The sequence below is a fragment of the Grampus griseus genome (assembly GCF_964374135.1).
Source record: "Grampus griseus genome assembly, chromosome: 7".
Lineage (NCBI taxonomy): Eukaryota > Metazoa > Chordata > Mammalia > Artiodactyla > Delphinidae > Grampus > Grampus griseus.
This window is the reverse complement of record NC_139001.1, coordinates 93,469,552-93,477,373: the sequence shown is the minus strand read 5'-3', so window position 1 is coordinate 93,477,373 and position 7,822 is coordinate 93,469,552.

Sequence of the window (7,822 nt, the reverse complement as noted above, 5' to 3'; positions counted from 1 at the left end):
TTCTTTGCATTATTTCTCACAACAGCATATGAATATACAATGATCTCAAAATTAAAACTTTAATTTTAAAAAATGGAAAAAGCAACACACTGGCTTAACCCATACCAATGAATCTAAAAGTTTTGGAAAATGAGGACCAAAGAGATAAAACTCCAAGAAGATCATGCAGCTAGTGGCAGAGGTAAGACATCTAACTGGGTCTTTGCTCCCTTTTTAACACAAGAATGCTCCATCTCTGCTTCAGGACTAAATCCCAGTGAAAATATCTATTTTAAATAGTCAGAGGACTTCCCTGGTGGTGCAGGGGTTGGAAATACGCCTGCCAATACAGGGGACACAGGTTCAAGCCCTGATCCGGAAGATCCCACATGCCACAGAGCAACTAAGCCCGAGCACCACAACTACTGAGCCTGCGCTCTAGAAGTCTGCAAGCCACAACTACTGAAGCCTGGGCGCCACAATTATGGAAGCCCACACACCTAGAGCCTGGGCTCTGCAACAAGAGTAGCCACTGCAATGAGAAGCCCGCACACCGCAACCAAGAGTAGCCCCCAATTGCCACAAGTAGAGAATGCCCACGCACAGCAACGAACACCCAACACAGCCAAATATAAATTTTAAAAAATTGTTTTAAAAAGTCAGAATATTTGCCCTGTAAAGAATTACACTTAAAAAATAACCATTTAATGAATTTCATTCTTTCATGTATTCAACAAAAATATATTTGAGTGTTTACATGATACAGACATTGCACTAGGCTCTGGATATATAATAACATAGAACACAGATGCAATTTTGAAGAAATACTATAGAAAATGTATTGCTACTAGGTGTTGAGGGAACATATAAGAGGAACTCAGTTTTCAAATTTGGGGGTTTGGAAGGCTTCTTAACATACAAATGCCCTGAATTGGAAGTAAAAGGAAGACAGCAGGAAGGAATTCTCAGTCTTCATCTTACTGGACCTACCAGGAAATCATTCCCTCCTCATTAAATGACTTTTTTTTCACTTAGATTCTAGAACACCGCATCCTCATGGATTTTATCCTACATCATTCTTCCTCAGTCTAAACTTTCCCTGGTTCTTCCTCATCTCCCTGTCCTCTTAGAGTGTACCAGGGCTCAGGTTTTAGTATCCTCTGATCTGTCCTTTAGAGATCTCATTAGTTTCATGGCTTTTAAATACTACCTCTATGCCAATGACTCCCACATTTATATATGGAGATCACACCTCTCCTGAACTTCAGATTTGTTCGTATATTTAAACAGACATACCTACCTAGCAGTCTAATGGGCCTCTCAAACTTAATATGACCAAAATGAACTCCAGATCTTTCTCTCAAACTATATTCCATCCAGGGCCTTCCCCCTCCTATCCTTCCAGTGGCTCACACCAACTCCTTGACTTCACTGTTTGTCTTATGCTGCACATCTAATCCATCAGCATCTCCTGTTGGCTCTACCTTCAAAATAAACCCAGAATCCCACCATTCCCTACCACCTCCACCTCTACCTCCTAGTTAAAAAAGTAAGTCTGATCATATCACTTCTCAGAAGTCCTCAGTGGCTCCTGATTATACTGGGGAAAAGCTCTATGAATGGTTTATAAGCCCTTCTACAATCTGCCAATCACCTATTACCCTATTCCTATTACCTCTCTACCTCACTTTTTCCTTTCTGTCAAACTCCATACTAGCTGGTCCATCTACCTAAACCACTCTCCCTGCTCCCGCACTGCCCCCATATCTGCATGGCTACTTCCCTTTCTTCCTTCTAGTCTTTCCTGAAATATCAATTTCTCAATGAACACTTAACTTGACCACCTTATTTAAAATTGCAACTCTCGTGCTTGCTTGGGCAGCACATACACTAACATTAGAACAATACAGAGGACATTAGCATGGCCCCTGCACAAGGATGACACACAAATTCATAAAGTGTTACATATTTTTGAGAGAAAATTTTAAAGTAAATGTGGCAAAATATTAACAACATTTGATTCTGGGTTGACGACATATGGGAGTCCTTTGCACAATTCTTGGGACCTTCTAATAAGTCTTAAGTTGTTTGAGAATAAAAGTTAAAATTTTGTAAAACAAAAAAACAGAAAAAAATTGAACTCCCTTTTATATCTCCCCTGTTCTACTTTTTCTTTCTTGATAACATTCATCAACTTGTAAAAACTATAAAATTACATATTTATTATGGGTTTTGTTTAATGTCTCTCCCCACTAAGGCATAAGTTTTGTAAGAGCAGACATTTCTGTCTGTTTTGTTTCCTAGTGTATTCCATGCACCTAGAGCAGTACCTGGCACTATACATCCAATATTATTTGTTATATTAAAACTTCAAAGGACGGGGACCATGATTAGACAGTCTAGAGGTAGAATAGTTCCTAGAGATGAAAAAGTATAAGGTGGGACCACTGGAATACATGGCTGAACCAGTGTGGAAATAAAGTTGACAGGAGATATGGCAGTCGAGGAACTAAGAAACTGACATGTTGCATCAGCTGGGCTGTACATTCGAATGTAGAAGTCAGAATGTAGGTAGACAGAAAGACTGTAAGCCAAGTTCAAGTTATAGCAGGGAAAATGGGGACACAGTTTGAAAAGTGATTAAGATTAGACAGGGTAGTTTATTGTATATGGATGAAGGCCCCACGTTAGGATATTAGGGTATTAGAATACCATAGAAAGTTCTAAGCTAGAAACGAGGCCTACTATAGAAAATTCTTCCTAATACATAGTAACAATCAAATCTTCTGTTCAACTTAAAAACAATTTCAGGGCTTCCCTGGTGGCATGGTGGTTGAGAGTCCGCCTGCCTATGCAGGGGACACGGGCTCGTGCCCAGCTCCGGGAAGATCCCACATGCTGCGGAGCAGCTGGGCCGGTGAGCCATGGCCACTGAGTCTGCGCATCCGGAGCCTGTGCTCCGCAACGGGAGAGGCCACAACAGTGAGAGACCCGTGTACCGCAAAAAAAAAACCCCAAAAAACCCCCCCAAAAAACAATTTCAGTTAATATAGATAATTCAGTTTTATAAATTCATCCTAGTCAAACAAAAATTGTTAGTGGAAATGATCCTAATTACTATGGCAACTTAGCTACATGGACACAAGTAAATGTTGTAAAAATAAAATATCTTAAATCTTGGGTGACCTATGACAAAAGATTTGATTACTCACTCCTTCTCTTCTTCCATCCACTGATAATAGGAAGCAGCTGTTCAGAGGTGAGGGAGGAGGACTAGAATCTAGTAACCCCAGTAAATACCTTTCCCAAGTTAAGTAAGTACAGAGGTAACCAAGTATTAACACAAGTAATTCCAAGTTCCTTATTGGAAATACAAATTTAGCTTGAATAAATTGCTAGTTCCCACAAATGGTGAATATGGAGGTCTACTGGACACCTCTACATGGATCCAAAAACCACAAGTTACCGAACCAAACTTGGGTCCACATGCTGACATGCAGTAAAGCCAATATACTGACACCAGGTTGTGATGAAGGAAAGCATGGCATTTACTGTAGGACATCAAGCAAGTAGTCCAGGGCAACTAGTGCTCAAAACACCTGAAATCCCCATGGGTTTAAGCAAAGCATTTTTAAAGGCACACTGACAGAGGGGCATCCCAGGGCATGTGATCAGCTCATGTACAATTCTCTGATTGGTTGACGGTGAAGTAACAGGGCCATGTCACAGGGGTTAACATTATCAATCCTTAGGCACCTATAGGCCTGGGGCTATGTACTCATGGTCATCAAGTAGTTAATTTCTTCCATTTGCTCAGGAAACATGTATCAGATACTATTATATAGATACTTCATAGAGGAGCTAAAGGAGAGGATATGGGGGAGTGGTCTGTCCCAGGAAGGCCCCATAGGGTCCTGCTCAGTTACACACAGACTAACAACAACAACAGTTTGATTATGAGCTTAAAAAGGTAGTCAATGAAGATGACTCTTACCTACTCAAATATCGTCAGCGATTACACACAAAATCATATACTCAGTCTTAGAAACTATTCAGATTTGATCGGGACTTGTAAATTTCATATCTAAACATACTTCATGCTTACATAACAGTATACATTCAGCTTACATGTTTTATCTGATATAGCTATGGAATGTCAGTCAGTAAGCTACAAACTAAATTTGATAAATTAAAATCACATTTTGTTACTAAAATTAAATATTCTAAAACGATAAAAGATCAATTTCAGTAATCTATAAAATTATATAATGTTTTAGAAATCACTAATGTGGCTTTAAAAAAACTGCCATATCTAATGTCTAATTATTTTAAAAGCAAGGACAGGCAGGTGGGGGATGGAATGAATTGGGAGACTGGGATTGACATACGTACACTAATATGTAAAAAATAGATAACTAATAAGAACCTGCTGGAGAGGGCAGACAACAAAAGCAAGAAAAACTACAATCCTGCAGCCTGTGGAAGGAAAACCACATTCACAGAAAGATAGACAAAATAAACAGGCAGGGGACTTTGTACCAGATGAAGGAACAAGATAAAACCATAGAAAAACAACTAAATGAAATAGAGATAGGCAACCTTCCAGAAAAAGAGTTCAGAATAATGATAGTGAGGATGATCCAGGACCTCAGACAAAGAATGGAGGCAAAGATCAAGAAGATGCTAGAAATGTTTAACAAAGACCTAGAAGGATTAAAGAACAAACACCTAGAAGAATTAAAGAACAAACAAACAGAGATGAACAATAAAATAACTGAAATGAAAACTACACTAGAAGGAATCAATAGCAGAATATCTGAGGCAGAAGAACAGATAAGTGACCTGGAAGACAGAAAGGTGGAATTCACTGTTGCGGAACAGAATAATGGAAAAAGAATGAAAAGAAATGAAGACAGCCTAAGAGACCTCTGGGACAACATTAAACTCAAAAACATTCGCATTATAGGGGTCCCAGAAGAAGAGAGAGAGAAAGGACCAGAGAAAATATGTGAACAGATTATAGTCGAAAACTTCCCTAACATGGGAAAGGAAATAGCCACCCAGGTCCAAGAAATGCAGAGAGTCCCAGGCAGGATAAACCCAAGGAGAAACACACCGAGACACACAGTAATCAAACTGACAAAAATTAAAGACAAAGAAAAATTACTGAAAGCAACAAGGGAAAAATGACAACATACAAGGGGACTCCCATAAGGTAACAACTGATTACTCAGCAGAAACTCAACAAGCCAGAAGGGAGTGGCATGATATATTTAAAGTGATGAAAGGGAAGAATCTACAACCAAGATTACTCTACCCAGCAAGGATCTCATTCAGATTCGATGGAGAAATCAAAAGCTTTACAGACGATCAAAAGCTAAGAGAATTCAGCACCACCAAACCAGCTCTACGAAAAATGATAAAAGAACTACTCTAAGTGGGAAACACAAAAGAAGAAAAGGACCTACAAAAACAAACCAATAACAAGAAAATGGTAATAGGAACATACATATCTCAAGTGAACACGGAACATTCTCCAGGATAGATCACGTCTTGGGTCACAAATCAAGCCTTGGTAAATTTAAGAAAATTGAAATTATGTCAAGCATCTTTTCCGACCACAACACTATGAGATTAGAAATAAAAAAGATGGAAAAAGACAGAAAAAACACAAACACATGGAGGCTAAACAATACGTTACTAAATAATCAAGAGATCACTGAAGAAATGAAAGAGGAAATCAAAAAATACCTAGAGACAAATTACAATGAAAACGCGATGATCCAAAAACTATGGGATGCAGCAAAAGCAGTTCTAAGAGGGAAGTTTATAGCAATGAAAGGCTACCTCAAGAAACAATAAAAATCTCAAACAAATAATATAAACTTACACCTAAAGGAACTAGAGAAAGAAGAACAAACAAAACCCAAAGTAAGCAGAAGGAAAGAAATCATAAAGATCAGAGCAGAAATAAATGAAATAGAAACAAAAAAACCAATAGCAAAGATAAATAAAACTAAAAGCTGGTTCTTTGAGAAGATAAACAAAATTGATAAACCTTTAGCCAGACTCATCAAGAAAAAGAGGGATAGGACTCAAAACAATAAAACTAGAAATGAAAAAGGAGAAGTTACAACAGAGACCGCAGAAATACAAAGCATCATATAAGACTACTACAAGCAACTCTATGCCAATAAAATGGAGAACCTGGAAGAAATGGACAAATTCTTAAAAAGGTATAACCTTCCAAGACTGAACCAGGAGGAAGTAGAAAATATGAACAGACCAATCACAAGTAATGAAATTCAAACTGTGATTAAACATCTTCCAACAGAGGGAATTTCAAGATGGCGGAAGAGTAAGGCTTGGAGATCACCTTCCTCCCCCAAAATACATCAGAAATACATCTACTGTGGAACAACTCCTACAGAACACCTACTGAACACTGATATAGACCTCAGACCTCCCAAAAGGCAAGAAACTCCCCACATACCTGGGTAGGGCAAAAGAAAAAAAAAAAAGAGACAAAAGAATAGGGAAGGGACCTGCACCAATGGGAGGGAGCTGTGAAGGAGGAAAGGTTTCCACACACTAGGAAGCCCCTTCATGGGCGGAGACTGCAGGAGGGTGGAGGGGGGAAGCTTCAGAGCCATGGAGGAGAGCGCAACAGGGGTGCGGAGGGCAAAGCGGAGTGATTCCCACACAGAGGATCAGTGCTGACCAGCACTCACCAACCCAAGAGGCTTGTATGCTCACCCGCCAGGGCAGGCGGGGGCTGGGAGCTGAGGCTCTGGCTTCGGAGGTCAGATCCCAGGGAGAAGACTGAGCTTGGCTACATGAACACAGCCTGAAGGGGGCCAGTGCACCAGAGCTACCCGGGAGGGAGTCTGGGAAAAGGTTTGGAACTGCCGAAGAGGCAAGAGACTTTTTCCTGCCTCTTTGTTTCCTGGTGCGCGAGGAGAGGGGATTAAGAGCGCTGCTTAAAGGAGCTCCAGAGATGGGCAAGAGTCGCAGCTATCAGCACGGACCCCAGAGATGGGCATGAGACGCTAAGGCTGCTGCAGCCACCACCAAGGAGCACCTGCAAGCACAGGTCACTATCCACACCTCTACGACCACTCCCGGGAGCCTATGCAGCCCACCACCGCCAGGGTCCCGTGATGCAGGGACAACTTCCCCGGGAGAACACAGGGCATGCCTCAGGCTGGTGCAACACCACGCCAGCCTCTGCTGACGCAGGCTCGACCAGAAATCCGTACCTCTCCCTCCCACCGGCCTGAGTGAGCCAGAGCCTCTGAATCAGCTGCTCCTTTAACCCCATCCTGTCTGAGCAAAGAACAGATGACCTCAGGCGACCTACACGCAGAGGCGGGGCCAAATTCAAAGCTGAACCCCGGGAGCTGTGCGAACAAAGAAGAGAAAGGGAAATCTCTCCCAGCAGCCTCCGAAGCAGCGGATTAAATCTCCACAATCAACCTGATGAATCCTGCATCTGTGGAATACCTGAATAGACAACGAATCATCCCAAATTGAGGAGGTGGACTTTGGGAGCAACGATATATATATTTATTTCCCTTTTTCTCTTTTTATGAGTGTGTATGTGTATGACTCTGTGTGTGATATTGTCTGTATAGCTTTGCTTCTACCATTTGCCCTGGGTTCTGTCTGTCCTTTTTTGTTTGTTTGTTTGGGTTTTTTTAAGTATAGTTTTTAGCATTTGTTATTGGTGGATTTGGTTTTTGGTTTGGTTGCTCTCTTCTTTCTTTCTTTCTTTTTTTAATTACTTAAAAAATTTTTAATCATTTTTTTTCTTTTTAATTTTAACTTTATTTTACTTTATTTT